Below are 16,064 nucleotides of genomic sequence, written 5' to 3' on the forward strand. Positions count from 1 at the left end.
GTCGGGTTTCTTCCCCTGCACAGGAGGAATCCCGAGCCTTGCCTTCTGCGGTCTCCCATTCATTCCCGGCTACAAAGTAGGTTGCTCAGCAGAGACATCAATCCCGGCATCTTGCTTAGCCTAGTGTTGTCAGTTTGGTTGCTGCTGCCTCCCCTGGTTCAGCTATAGCAGTCCACACTGGCCAGCAGCGAGCAGCTCCTGGGACTAAGTCCTTCTTTCGGCCTACTGAGTGTGCCTGTGGGACGACCTCTCATTGGAGGTTGGAGGTCACATGCTCAGGTCCTGTTGCTACTTTGATTGGACAACTAGGAAGGTGTTAGGGACGGCGGAACGCACTAAAAAATAATAGTAAGTGCGTTCGCCGCCCGGGGTCCACCGTGCAGAGGTGTTACGCTGCTGCTATGTAATGGCAGACACTCAATATGGCGGTATAACGCACGCGGGTTGAACGTCACCTGGTGTGCACTGGGCAGACTCTGTTACTTCACAGAGGCGCCGAAGCGTTAAACAAAAATGCCGAGCCTGTTTAACTCACAGGTCTCAGCGGAATGCACGCACAATATATGGTCACAGGACTCGGGCCCAAGACACAGGGTCAGCGTCCTTCTAGACCTACCGTGCGTGCGGTGTTGTGAGTTAATTTTCCCCTTCACCATTGAGGTCTGATGAACTCCCTCTTCTGGTGAAGGAAGGTAGTGAGGCTGATTACCAAGCACCTGAGCAGGATGATGATGACTGGGTGACTGGAATTGCTGACTGGATATAAGGCAGCCGACGCCTTTCTGCCTTGCTGGTGATTTCTCAGAGGGATTCTAGGAGACCAGTCTGATTCCTGCTCCTCAAAAGCTAAGTTTTCTGCTCTGCTTTTTGCATTTGTGTTTTGGTTTTGTTTTGCCTTGTTTTTCTGGATTTCTGCCATTCCTGTTGGGGTGAGCTGAATTCCTTTTTGCTCTGTCTTCAGAAAATACCTGAGTACTGATATAGTCTTTTTGAAGCCTAGCGTCTTCAGGGCTTTTTTCCCTATCAGTCTGTTGGCTCTTGTTTTGATAGGGTTTTGGCAGATTGCAGAGAGCAGCTTTTCTATCCTGTCCTATTTAGTTAGCTTGGGCCCCATCATTTGCTCAGCCTATCTTTCTATCTATGTGAGTGTTTTTTCATCTTGCTTCACCGTCATTATATGTTGGGGGCTGCCTATTGCTTTGGGGTCTGCTCTGGGGCAGTTTAGATTTCCCTTTCTGTCTTTAGGCTATTTAGCTCTCCGGCTGTGATCGAGGGGTCTAGGGCACCGTAGGAACCCCCCACGGCTACTGCTAGTTGTTGTTGATAGGTTCAGGGGTCTGCAATCCGATAGCTGGCAACTTCTCTGGTTTTCTGGACTTAGCTAGTATTTCTGTTTTTGCCTCCTACGGTGACTCATTCATAATAGTGCGGTGTTGCAACCACAGATTCCAATAAGTACTGCAGCGCGGCGACAGACGCTACCGCTGTACGACAATGCCCGGTAGCAGGCACACTGTCGGACACTAGTACGTGGATGATATGCACTGTGGCCTGGAGCTTGCCACTGACTGACGCTGACTCTATCACTAGTTCCCTATGCACACACGTAATATCAGAGGGAGGGGAATCTTGATGAGTCATTTGCAAGTCCATGCATCCATCATCATTCACACAGGTAGCAACTAGAGTCTATACTAGCGCATGGCCGAGCTATGCATGTGACTCCCGATCTCCAATGAGAGATCGTCTCGTGAGCATGCTCAGTGGAGCGAGAGAAGGACTTAGCCTCTGGAGTGGCTTGCTGCTGATCAACCTGCGTTGCTATTGCTGGCCCAGAGCTGGTCTGAGCAGAGCATCGGGAACGACGAGACTGCTGAGCAGGCTCCTCTGCGGTCGATGGAGAATGGGAGACTGCTGAATGCATGGCTCTGGATTCCCACTGTGCAGCTGCAGGAACCCAACGCCTAATATTACCCCCCTCCTAGGAACCCCTCCCCTCTGAGCCTCGCTATGCTGTGATAAGGAGCGGGGCGTGGATGTTCTCCACTGGTTCCCAGGTCCGGGCCTCTGGACCATGACCCTTCCAATCCACCAAATAAACTTTTTGCCATGCACCACCCTGCGTCCCACAATGGCATTGACCTCAAACTCGACCGAAGACAAGTCTGATGTCCCGGCAGATGACTCTGAAAATCGGGATATATGAACAGGTTTGAGAAGGGACACGTGGAAAACGTCAGAGATGGCCAAGTGTGGTGGAAGAGCCAGACGGTAGACCACCGAATTTTGAAGGGACCAATGTATCGCGGAGCAAACTTGGTGGACTCGGCCCGCAGCCTGATATTTCGGGCAGAGAGCCACACCAAGTCGCCAGGGGCAAAAGTTGGAGCGTGGCTTCGATGTGTGTTAGCGGACGCCTTCATTCTCTCCTTAGAGGCTCGAATGGCATCCTGGGTGCGATCCCAAATGTCGCGAGCCTCCACTGCCCAGTCTGCCACCCTGGAATCAGTGGAAGACACTGGTATCGGGACGGGGACACGTGGATGCTGGCCGTAATTAAGAAGGAACGGCGTCTGACCAGTTGAGTCAGCCACTGCATTATTCAGGTCAAATTCGGCCCACGGTAGTAAGGATGCCCAGTCATCCTGCCTGGCCGAGACAAAATGTCGCAAGTACGTGACCAGAGTTTGGTTGGCTCTCTCAACCAACTCGTTCGTCTAGGGATGATAGGCGGAGGACAAGTTTAGCTCGATACTGAGTAGATTGCAGAGCTCCCTCCAAAACTGAGACGCAAATTGGGGACCTCGGTCACTAACTATTTTGTCTGGCATACCGTGCAAATGAAATACGTGCGTTATGAACAGTGCAGCGAGACCACGAGCGGAAGGCAGCCGCGCGAGTGGCACCAGATGCACCATTTTAGAAAAATGATCGGTGACCACTCAGATGACCGTACTGCCACCGGATTTGGACAGGCTGACCACAAAATCCATGCCAACCATCTCCCAGGGTCTGTCTGCCACCGGCAGGGGATACAGTAACCCAGCCGGCCTCTGCCTAGAGGACCTCTTCCTAGCGCAAGAGACGCATGCCAGAATGTATTCTTTCGTGTCCCGAGCCTTGAGCAGCAACCAATAAGACCTTGCCAGGAGTTCTGTGGTCCGCTTATTGCCAAAGTGACCACCCACCCTGGACGCGTGTGCCCACGCGAGAACCTCTGGCCGCAGGTGAGTTGGGACAAAGGTCTTGCTCGGTGGTACTGACTCAAGAGCGACCGGGGCCAGGGTCCTCAGACTCTCAGTGGGGACGATTAACCGAGGCTCAGCCTCCTCCTCCTCCACTGAAACCACCGAGCGAGAGAGAGCATCAGCCCGGACGTTCTTCTCACCGAACAGATAGTGCAAGGTGAAGCGGAAGCGAGAGAAGAAGAGCGACCACCTAGCTTGACGAGAATTCAAGCGCTGGGCTGTTTGTAAATAGACCAGGTTTTTATGGTCAGTATACACCTGAAAGGGGAACTGGGCTCCCTCCAGGAGATGTCTCCACTTGGAAAAGGCCAACTTCATTGCCGGCAACTCCCTGTCCCCGATGGAGTAGTTCCTCTCTGCCGGTGAGAAGGTCTTTGAGAAGAAGAAGCAGGGATGCTTCCGACCTTGAACATCCTTCTGGAAAAGGACTGCTCCTGCACCGTCGGACGAGGCATCCACCTCTAGGATAAAGGGTTTATCCACATCGGGACGGTGGAGGATAGAAGCGCAAGCAAAATGGGTTTTAAGAGACGAGAAGGCTGCGGAGACCTGTTCTGACCAAACCTTGGCATTGGCTCCTTTTTTGGTGAGGGCAACCAAAGGAGCTACCAGTGTGGAGATGTGGGGAATGAACTAATGGTAATAATTAACGAACCCCAAAAAGCGCTGCACCGCTTTAAGAGAATGGGGCTCCTGCCAGTCCATTACCGCCTGCAGTTTGGCAGGATCCATAGCCAACCCCTGGGCCGAGATGATATAGCCCAGGAACGGCAAGGACTCCTGCTCAAATTGGCACTTCTCCAACTTGGCGAAGAGAGAATTCACCCACAAACGGTCGAAGACCTTGCAGACGTCTCTCTGGTGAGAGGCCAAATCTGGAGAAAAGATGAGGATGTCATCCAGATAGACCACCCCCGAGGTGGAGAGCATATCGCGAAAGACATCATTTACGAAGTCTTGGAAGACAGCAGGTGCATTACAGAAGCCAAAGGGCATGAGCAGATACTCGTAGTGGCCATCGCTGGTATTAAAGGCTGTCTTCCACTCATCTCCTTCGCGTATGTGGATCAGGTTGTAAGCCCCCCGTAGATCTAACTTAGTGAAGATCCGGGCCCCTCGCAACCTGTCAAACAACTCAGAGATCAAAGGATGAGGGTACTTGTTTTTTACTGTAATAGCATTAAGACCCCTGTAGTCGATGCAGGGACGCAGCTCTCCACTCTTCTTCTGTACGAAGAAGAACCCTGCCCCTGCTAGCAACACCGACTTCCTAATAAACCCTCTTGCCAGATTCTCCCGGATATATTGTGACATGGCCTCCGTCTCTGGGAGAGAGAGAGAGAGGACACACGCGGCCTCTCGGAGGTTTCGAGCCTGGCAAAAGGTCTATCGGACAGTCGTAGGGGTGATGCGGCGGAAGCGTCTCTGCCGATTTTTTAGAAAAGACGTCCGCTGTTATGAGTCACCGAAGGAGGAAAAAACAAAATACCAGCCAAGTCCAGAAAAACCAGAGAGGTTGGCAGCTATCGGATTGCAGACCCCTGAACCTATCCACAACAACTAGCAGTAGCCGTGGGGGGTTCCTACGGTGCCCTAGACCCCTCGATCACAGCCGGAGAACTAAATAGCCTAAAGACAGAAAGGGGAAAAACTAAACTGCCCCAGAGCAGACCCCAAAGCAATAGGCAGCCCCCAACATATAATGACGGTGAAGAAAGATGAAAACACTAACACAGATAGAAAGATAGGTTGAGCAAATGATTGGGCCCAAGCTAACTACATAGGACAGGATAGGAAAGCTGCTGTCTGCCATCCACAAAACCCCTATCAAAATGAGCCAACCGACTGATAGGAAAAACATGCCCTGAAGATGCTAGGCTTCAAAAGACTATATCAGCACTCAGGTATATTCTGAAGACAGAGCAAAAGATCAACAGATCAGAGACAAAAATGGAATTCAGCTCACCCCCGGCCGGGGATGGCAGAACTCCCAAAAAACAAGGCAAAACAAAACAAAACTGAAGAGTACAAATCAGAGCAGAAAAACTTAGCTTTGAGATGCAGGAATCAGACTGGTCTCCAAGAATCCAGCAGGAAAATCACCAGCCAGGAAGAAGGGCGTCAGCAGCCTTATATCCAGTCCTCAATTCCAGCCACCCAGTCATCATCTAGCTGCCCATGTGTTTGTTAATCAGCCTCACTACCTTCCTTCACCAGAGGAGGGAGTTCATCAGACCTCAATGGTGAAGGGAAAAATGCACTCACAACAGTCCGCGTACTGCTGGTAGTGTCTGGGAAACGCAGAGAGATCCGCGGGCACTTCCGTGGAGGCTACTTGAACGCTGCCCCTCAGTCGGGACCTTCTGGACGCTTCCAGATCCCTGAGATGGACCAATCAGATCTGGAGAAGGACCTATGCATGTGACTCCCGATCTCCAATGGGAGTTCGTCTCGTGAGCATGCTCTGTGGAGCAAGAGAAGGACTTAGTCTCTGGAGTGGCTTGCTGCTGATCAACCTGCTTTGCTATTGCTGGCCCAGAGGTGGCAGCAACAGCCAGACCCACAGAGCTGGTCTGAGCAGAGCGTCGGGATGACGGGACTTCTGAGCAGGCTCCTCTGCGGTCGATGGAGAATGGGAGACCGCTGAACGCAAGGCTCTGGATTCCCGCTGTGCAGCTGCAGGAACCCGACGCTTAACAGGAAGGTCCTGGAAGGTTACAACTATAAAAGGTTCGCATGGCCACCCGGCCATGCGCTAGTATAAAAAACTACTCATGTGTGTGATGATGGATGCATGTTTCTGGTGACTGACTCCTTATGACTCCCTCCCTCTGGTTGTGCATGCAATAGGGTCTTTCAGCTGACTAGCGCCAGACTGAGCCATCCAGCACTAGGCGCAAGCATACTGCGTCGAGTTAGCAGCAATTGCCAGTGTGGCACCATGCGCAATTAGAGCGCTTTCCTAGCCCCAGTTAGTGAAGTTTAGTGACGTCTACCAGAGCGGTACTGAACGCAAGCAGCGTGCTAATCTAATAGCGCAGTCTCTCCCTGGCACCACAGTTGTGGCGCCGTGCGCTGGTGGGTCTAGAGGGACTCTAACCCTGTGTCTTTGGGGCAGAGTCCTGTGACTGCATGCCAGTGCTCTCTCCGCCGAGGTCTGTGAGCCTTAAGCCTGCTACGGCATTTATGTTCCACTTTAGGTAGACTCTGTGAAGTAACAGAGTCCGCCTCAGTGCACACCTGGTGACGTTAACCCGTGTGCGTTCTACTATTACACCACCATATAGTGTCCGCCATTACCTGGCAGCAGGTAACATCTCTGCACGGTGGACCCCGGGCTGCGAACACACCCTGTCGCTACGTTTATATTATTTGGTGCTTTCCGCCAGCCCTCTAACAATATGTCTGGAGAAAATGCTTAAAAAACACTCTGCTTGAAGTAAAGTATGGTGGAGGTATGGGTATGCCTACAATGAAGCATGGCAGTGTCTTGATTGTGGTTCAGTAATGCTTACAGTGAAGCATATTGGTGGCTTGGTGATGTCTACAGAGGATCATGCCAGCGGCTCAGTGATTCTTTGGGAACTGGTTTGCTTCCTCTAGCACTGGAAACCTGCATCGTATGAAGAGAAAATCAATTAAATCATGAATCCTAGGAGAAAATGTCATATCTTTTGTAAGAAAGCTTCAGCTTGGGTATCTTTGGACCTTTTAACAGGACAATGAACCCAACCATACCTCAAAGTTCCTGAAGACTTATTTTTAGAAAGAAGTCTTGATACATTCTGGAGTGGTTGTTTCAGTTCCCTGACCTGAGCTGTATAGAAAATCTTGGTGGGCAGTGAATAAGGTGGTCCAGCACATAAATCAAAGAATATTGGACCATTGGCCATGAGAAACAGGCTAATATTTCTCAGAAACGCTGTCAGAAGCTGGTGTCTAGCTACGTGTCACATTTGAAACAGATCCTAACAGAAAAAGTTGCTTTACTAAGTACTAAAGATACTTGTCATGAAGGGGTTACTTAATTCTGATACTGCAGTAGTCAGCAAAAATGATATTTTGTGCTGAATTTGGAGAAAACCACTTGTTATATTAGTTGTGTCCATTTTTCTTGTATCATCGCTTGATTGCAAAGAGCGGAAAGTTTTTACATTTTACTAATAAACCAAATGTACAGTGAGGATTCAATAATTTTGATTGCAACTGTCTGTCTAATCCACGACAAGTGCACCATAATCTTGGAGATTAAATATTGCAGTCTGCTCACCTGCAGTCCTGTGAAATACCTTGTATACGAAATTGTCAAACTCTAGGTCAAAATGTAGCAGTGCTGAATTGATCAGGGAGAGTTAATGCAATTTGGCACAAACAAGTCCTATGACGGAAGTCTGATAGTGAATATCCTAGTTCTCCTTATCGTGTTCCAACACACTTCCCAAAAAGATAATATGCAAACCGTGCTGCACTAAAGCATATATTGTGGAGGACCTAGTGGGCTTCAGCTGGAGTCACCTGCTGCACAACACAGTGCCATGTATAAAAATACCTAATCTCACCATCCAAGATTGACATGGGACATTTAGTATTTGCCTGTAGCATGCGGTGATGTCTGTCTCTCATTTAGGCTGATGGGATCTTTTAAGGACATGCCTGGTGCACCAATATCTGAAGTTGTTTGCTAAAAATTTAATTACAATCATGTACTTTTTTTTTTTAAAGGAAACATGTCAGAAAAAAACAAATAGAATTTACCTGCAGCAATAGTGAAAATCTGCTCCAATCAGATGTATTCTAGCTACACCAATACAATCTTGACAAATTATAAGGGCTGGTAATAATAAAGGTATTTGCCTATTGAGTAAGAATGTAATGTGAGTGGTTTCTAACAAAAAAATTGCATAATTTATTCAAGTTTTAGTACTAACATTTAATTTGATATTGTAGTTTTTTTTTTAAATGTGATTCTCCGTTTTAAAACCGTCAAAGTATAGTAGTTTTACAATGGCCATTAGAGCAGTCACAATAGGCTGATACCACCTGGACAATGTAGCATGGGATATACTTCTCCAGAAATGGAAAAAATAAAATACTAAAGGAAATGTCATTATGGATAAATTCCTAAATATTTATAATTAGCAACTCATGTTTTGTCTATTGAGGTAATTGCTACAGAATTAAAATGGCCTCCATCTTGTTACACTGGATGAAGCTTGTCCTATGTCAGGTGTCTGTGAGCATGTGCAGTAGGAAATGCCATCCTCCTTCATCTGGAAAAATATATGCTCCCAGTGGATATTCAGATATGATACTTTAGGTAGAAAGAATGTTGAAGTAAGAAGAGGCTGCTCACACTGCTGTCCACCCTGTCTGTCTGAGCTAATACTGGAGATACCAGGGGTGCTGAGGTATAAAGAGACTGGGAGATATTAGGAGTGCTTAGGAAAAAAGAAGCTGCTCGCACTGTTGTTAATGCTGTCTATCTGATCTAATACTAAAAATGCCAAATATGCTGAGGTAAGGAAATATCCAAATATATTGGGGCTAGATCAATGGCACTTCCCATTAAACATCATATCCAATAAGACTATGGAAGCATATAGCCATAAAATGAATAGCCTTTATTAATATACACTCACATAAACTTAAAAGATAATTAAAAGGAGATACATGTCCAATATGCTATTCCAAGGTCCATATGCAGGCAAAAATGTAGGCAAAAATGCTGTAGTATAAGTGAAATTGCAAAAGTTGCATATATTCAGTGCAATAGTTTATAAAAGCTTATTATATATATATATATATATATATATATATATATATATATAATGTATCATGCCATAAGTGCACTCTGCCATAGAAAATCAGTGACAAAATCCTAATATATATACATATAACGCCCACAATGGCTGAGCTATGTGCATATGCACATCAAAGTGGTAATGGATTCCTATAGAAAGTATCCGCTATACAATCAGCAAGTGCCTGCATAAGCAACTGATTAACCATGACATAAAGTGGCCCAAATTAAATATAAAGTGCTGCTGTGCCTGTATATACCGGTCCTAAGACCTACAAGGGATGTTTGCATGTTCCAAAAAGTAAAGTGCAAAATACATGAGCATATAACCTTGTGAATAGCGTGGGTCCCGCAGGTCCCGGTACGGTTGCTACTCACACTCCTGTCCACACTTTCTCTCTAATCGAATACTGCAGATACCAGGAGTGCGAGTTAAGAAGAGGCTGCTCACACTGCTGTCCACCCTGTCCTTCTGATCTACTAATGGAGATACCAGAGGGACTGAGATAAAGAGATGTTGCTTACATTGCTGTCCAGCCTGCATGATCTTATACTAGAGATAGAAAGTGCCTGAGGTAAGAAGGACAGTTTGTTGTTACCGGTCATTGTAATCCTGCCTGTGATGCTGTTAAGGCTCCTTAAAAGACTTCCATAAAATAAAAGACAGGCAGTATAAGCCTGAAATAGCCATAGTGGCCACTGAGAAAATTGCAATATTATGTATTATTTTATCTAGATTGATTGCTTCTCTTTAAGAAGTCGAGAAATGAATGGGTTATTTATTCCTAATTACATGTAAATAAACAATTTCAGAATAATTTTTTAGAGATGAATATTTTGCAGTTTGGTGCCTGAAGCACATGCTAAATTATCATATTTTCTAGGATGTAGGATACCAAATTAAAATAATTTTACTGTACTTGAATGTTCAGCCAAGTAGACTAAGAAACAGAAAGCTCCTGGCATGGTCTATGTCTTGATAGTAAAATTTATGTTAAATATCTTTGTTGCCAAGTAGTAAAGGAAATGCATCAAGGAAATCTTGGCTATAGCTAATATCTCTTTGTCTGAGAGAGCAGTTACTGGACTCAACAACCTTACCCAAGATGGATAGATTCAACTACTGCTAATTAGAGGTGAGCGAACCTTTCAAGGTTCGGTTCATTTCAGTTCGCCGAACGTCCCAATGTTTGCAGCTTCATCTCCTGACTGTTGTCCGTCCATCACCTCTTCCTTCTCGTCCTCAATTTGCTCCTCGGCTCCTGCACCTTCACTAACAGTTTGTCTGGCACTATGAGCCCCCCTCAATCCCTGTAATCCACCCTCCCATGGCATACGCCTGTGTGACAACAGTCCGGAACTTAGAGATATCGTTATCCCTTCCATATTCTCGTCTGCTTCCACCTCTTACCTGGGACCACCACCTCCTCACGCAGACTATTCAAAGTGTGCGCCAGCATGTACAGTAGATGACTGTAATAGGTGCTAATGATGGCATTATCAGCGCTAATCATCTTAGTAGCCATTTTGAAACTGTGCAGAAGGGTGCAGAGGTCTTTCATCTGTGCCCACTCCGCAAACGTGATTTGCACCATGTTCGTACTGCATTGGCTCAGGCTATGCAAAAGTACATACTGCACCAGGGCTCGTCGCTGCTGTCACAGTCACTGCAACATGTGCAGAGTTGAATTACACCATGTTGGCACATCAAATCTCAACCAGTTAATCGGTAGGCCAAAAGACCTCTAGTGATGCAGGTCGATTACCTGTGGGGTGCGAACGGCAGAAGTGAGCACACAGCGACCCTGCTTTCTGGAGCTGCGCATCCAGGCGGGGATAGTGGCAGAGAAATTTCTGTACCACCAGGTTGAGGGTGTGAGCCATGTAAGGCACGTGTGTGAGGTTGCCCCGGCGTAGGGCCGCCACCAGGTTTGCACTGTTATCGCACACGTCGTTCACTGGACACAGCCATTGCTCAAACTCTGCATGGATAGCTGTCCACAACTCTTGATATGTATGGCTGCGATCTCCAAGGCATATTAATTTAAAGGGAATCTGTCACCTATTTTTTCGCATATAAGATACGGCCATCGCCATCAGAGGCTTATCTTCAGCATTCTTCCAACACAACCTCGCTTTTCCCATTAATGTTGTATGTACCCCTCCCCTCTATTAACCTGCTGTTTCACAACCTTAGGCCCACACCAATCAGTGATCTGTCACTAAATGAACAAGCACTATTTATTTTCTTAGATCGTGTGCCTGGCTGAACCCCAATATTAGGCCTAACGATTTTTAAGAGGAAATCTTGCCTTCTTATTCCTCACTTCAACACAATTTTTGCCTAAACGATTTTGATTAGCAAATGGGGCCTCCTGAGACCGCCACACAGTTTTAGCACAATCTAATTAGATGCTGGAAGATCGATTTCACACAAGACAGGATCCTCTCCAGCAGCAGCAGTACTAGCAGGAGTGGCCTCTCCAGAGGCGTATCTAGGCTTTCTGACACCCGGGGCAAGAATTCGGTTTGGCGCCCCTCCCCCCAAGCACACATGCAATTTGCACACTTGTCATGTACAGACGAGATGCTCTCCCTAATGCTCTCAATGTACAGTGAAAAACTGAGAGAAGCAGGAAGAGAAGCTCGTTGTCACAGGACCATAAGTATGAAAATCGCATATGGGTGGTGTCCATGTGATGACTACTGGAACCTGCAGAGCTGAATCCTGACATTGCAGGCTTCTGAATTCTCACAACGAATGCACTGCACACTTTTAGGATTCTCCCGTACCGGTGGCAAAAGTACACGGTCATGTCAGCACAAGCATGTGATTTATACACTTCTGGCCATATTCTGACTAGAAGTGTCCAGCCTTGCTCTGTTCATTTTCATTGAGTGAGGCCACACATGTCTAGTCCGCATGTGACCGCATGTATGTATATTACCGGCACGAGAGAATCCTAACAGCGTTCAGTGAGGACTGTGAGAATTCAGATGTCTGCAGTCACATAGAATGACTGCACACTCAACACAAACCTGTAGAACCCCTTTTATGCTCCTAACAAATAAAAACATGAGAATTAGTCAGTATCACAAATGATATTTACATCCAGGTACCTTATAGATGATGTCGTCTCTGGAGTCGTTCTTCTTTTCTTCTTCTTGTCCAGACCCCATGATGAGTTTTCTCATCCACAGCCATCGCTGCAGATTTCCATCTTCTCCGGTCTTCTGCAGCAAATCTCCACACGATGCCCTTAAAGATTGAAGTCTCATTATAATGCTCCTAAATAAAAATATCTGCAATATACTGTCCTCGCACACTATTCCTCTCCCTCCTCATACTGTCTCCTCTAACATCCCACCTGTTCACCACACTGTCTCATATATTTACCCCCTCACTCTCTATACTGTCTGCTCACAAATACCCTTGACTCCCCATACTGTCTGCACACATCACAATGTGGTAGGGGGCCTGGATTGGAGGGTGGACCACTGCTTACCCTGTCCGGATGACACAGACACCAGGCGATGCAAGGACGAGGCAGAGACAGATTTCAATAGTAACAGTTCCGGATTTATTCGTCGTCCTCCTGACGACCACAACCACGCACCGCAGCTTCTTTACAGTTCTCTGTCTCCAGGCACGGGTACTTGCACCTTTGCTCCAGGTGAAGTAACGTCCCTCACGGATCTTTCGCTGTGGCTGTCCTAGACCAATCTACCACCAGCGCTTCTCTTGCCCAAGGTCGTCGTCCAATCGGTTCCCCCCGGGGCCTCGTCTGTCCTGCGGTCCGTCGGGTCAGGGCCACCCCCCTGACTGTCTCTTGGCTGTCCGTCCCCTGGTCAAGCTCTTCTCTCTTCACCGTATTCTACCGAACTCTTCCCGGGACTAGCCTGCCTGGAACCCTATCCTGTTCTATTTTTCCCCTCTCTCACTGGGAATTCCCCTCCTGGGTTCCTATCTCCCCGCCTCCCATGACTAAGCGTTTCTCAAGCCATAAGCTGATGTTGAGTCCTAAGCTACTCCCCCCTGCCATCTTGTGCTCATTTCTAGGTACTGCACTCTCCTATCCACCTTTCCCAGCTGTCACCCTTCTATCCTGTCAATCTCCGTCTCTAGTGCACAAACCGTCCCCTCATACTACCAGTCACGTCTGTCCGTCAAGTCACCTTCCCCACAACATCACCCTCACTCCTCATACTGTGTCCACATATACATTTTTCCCCATCGCGACTCATACTGTGTCCACATACATTTACCCATTTGCTCCCCATACTGTCTGCACCCATCCCCCTCACTCACCCCCATACTATTTCCTCATACATACATACTCTTCATTGTGTCCTCAAATCTCCCCACACACATTAAATCCCCCCATCCCCACTCCAAATCCCCCCACACATTAAATCCCTCCATCCCCACTTCAAATCCCCCACACACATTAAATCCCCTTTCCAAGTCTCCCCACACATTAAGTACCCCTCATTCCCATGCCAATTCCCCCCCACATTAAGCACCCCCATCCCCACTCTAAATCCCCCACACATTAAATAACCCCCCATCCCCACTCCAAATGCCCCCACACATTAAATAACCCCCCATCCCCACTCCAAATGCCACACACTTTATATAACCCCCCGTCCCCACTCTAAATCCTCCCCACACATAAAGTGCCCCCCATCCATTAAATAATCCCCATCCCCATGCCAATTCTCCTCACATATTAACCCCCATCTCCACTCTAAATCCCCTCCCACACATAGTGCCTCCCATCCATTAAATAACCCCCCCTGTCCCCACGCTAAATCCCCCCACACATAAAGTGCCCCCCACACATTAAATAACCCCTATCCACATGCCAATTCCCCTCACACATTAAATAACCCCCCCGTCCCCACACACACATAAAGTGCCCCCCATCCCCACGTCAATTCTCCTCACACATTAAATAACCCCCCCATCCCCACTCTAAATGCTCCCCACACACATAAAGTACCCCCCATCCATTAAATAACCCCCATCTCCACACAAATTCCCCTCACACATAAAGTGCCCCCTCCCTTAATCTTCGGTGGTTCTTCAGCTCCGCAGTGGAGCACACTACCACCAGCGTCCTGGGCGCCGGCGAGTGACGTCAGCAGCGTGATCACATGACCTGATCACGCTGCTGACGTCGCTCTGGCCCGGCGGTCAGAGCTTCAATTGTACTGGCCCCCCTGGATACACCTCTGGGCCTCTCTGCACTGTGACACTGAGAAAAAGGCAACAGCAAAAGAAGATCTCTGCTTTTTATACGGACAGGGACATGTGAGTTTGGCAGCCCATCACAGAAGACCTTGTGTCATGATGTTATGGATGGTTAAAACTCCCTGATTGGTTGACGGAATGTACAGACATTAAGATAAAAAAAAAAAAAAAAACAGTCTGCCGCTCCTCTAACCTCACCACACCCCCTCTCCTCATTAAACACGTCACGCCATCCCCCTCGCTCATCTTACAGCACCACTATCCTAGACAAAGTGAAAACAAAAGCATTAGTGTAAATGCAATGATTTACCTAACTGTGTCTGAATTTTGCCGACTTTGAGTAAAAATGCTTGGGAAACCAAACACGACTACGAATGTGCTACGTTCGTGCCGAATTTGAGATTGGCCAACATTTTCGGAGCAAATTCGGTCATCTCTACTACTAATGTCTTCTAAGTACTGTGTCACTACTGCTTTGCAATACAGAAGAAAATTCACTGGAGCTCTTTAAGAATATGCCAAGTCAGTGCTGACATTCTCTTAAATTTGTGCACAATTGTGACTAATTTGGGAATGTCAATCAAAATTAGTTTATTTTATACTATAGGGATGGACTGCCTGGGTTCAGGAGGCCTCTAATGATGGTACCTGCCATAACTGAAGTATTTTTGTAAGTTATTTTAAAGGGGTTATCTGGGACGTAAATTATTTTTTCATACTGGTTGCTAATTACTAGTGGTGAGCGAATTTGTTCAGAAAATGATCGCCAAACATAAATTCGGCATGAATATGGCACATTCGGATTCATGATCGGAAACCTGAGCAAAATTTTATAAAATTGGTAAAGATTGGTAACATTCGGTAAAAGTGCTGGAAAATATTTGCCTTGCCACAAAAATATTTTCAGCACTTTAGCAACGATATTGTTGGTGTATCATGAGCATTTGGCACGTGTTTGAGGGGAGGGGGTTTGTAGAGCTCAGAGGTGCGGCATTCTTGTAAGCAGTCATTTTTTTCCCTAGAATCATAGAATCGGAAGGGACCTCCTGGGCCATCTGGTCCAACCCCCTGCTCAAAGAAGGATTCGCTAAATCATCCCAGACAGATGTCTTTCCAGCCTCTGAAGACTTCTATTGAAGGAGAAATCACCACCTCTCGTGGCAGCCTGTTCCACTCATTGATCACTCTGTCAACAAGTTTTTTCTAATATCTAATCTGTGTCTCCTCCCATTCAGTTTCATCCCATTGCTTCTAGTCTTTCCTTGTGCAAATGAGAATAAAGATGATCCTTCTACAATGTGACAGCCCTTGAGATATTTATAGACCACTATTAAGTCTCCTCTCAGTCTTCTCTTGTGCAAGCTAAACATTCCCAAATCCTGCAACCTCTCCTCATAAGACAGGGTTTGCAGACCGGTCACCATTCTGGTCGCTCTTTTCTGAACTTGCTCCAGCTTGTTGATGTCTTTTTTAAAATGTGGCACCCAAAACTGGACACAGTATTCCAGATGAGGTCTGACCAAAGAGGAGTAGAGGGCAATAACGACTTCACTTGATCTAGAGTGTATGCTCCTGATAATACATCCTAGAATTGCATTTGCCTTTTTTGCTGCTGCATCACACTGTTGGCTCATATTCAGTCTGTGATCTATTAGTATACCCAAGTCTTTTTCCACATGTGCTGTTGCTTAGCCCTATTCCTCCCATTCTTTATATGCTTTTTTCATTTTTATTGCCCAGATGTAGTACTTTGCATTTTTCC

Source organism: Dendrobates tinctorius, unplaced genomic scaffold (assembly GCF_039654945.1).
Source record: "Dendrobates tinctorius isolate UK_male_01 unplaced genomic scaffold, ASM3965494v1 ptg000083l, whole genome shotgun sequence".
Taxonomy (NCBI): domain Eukaryota; kingdom Metazoa; phylum Chordata; class Amphibia; order Anura; family Dendrobatidae; genus Dendrobates; species Dendrobates tinctorius.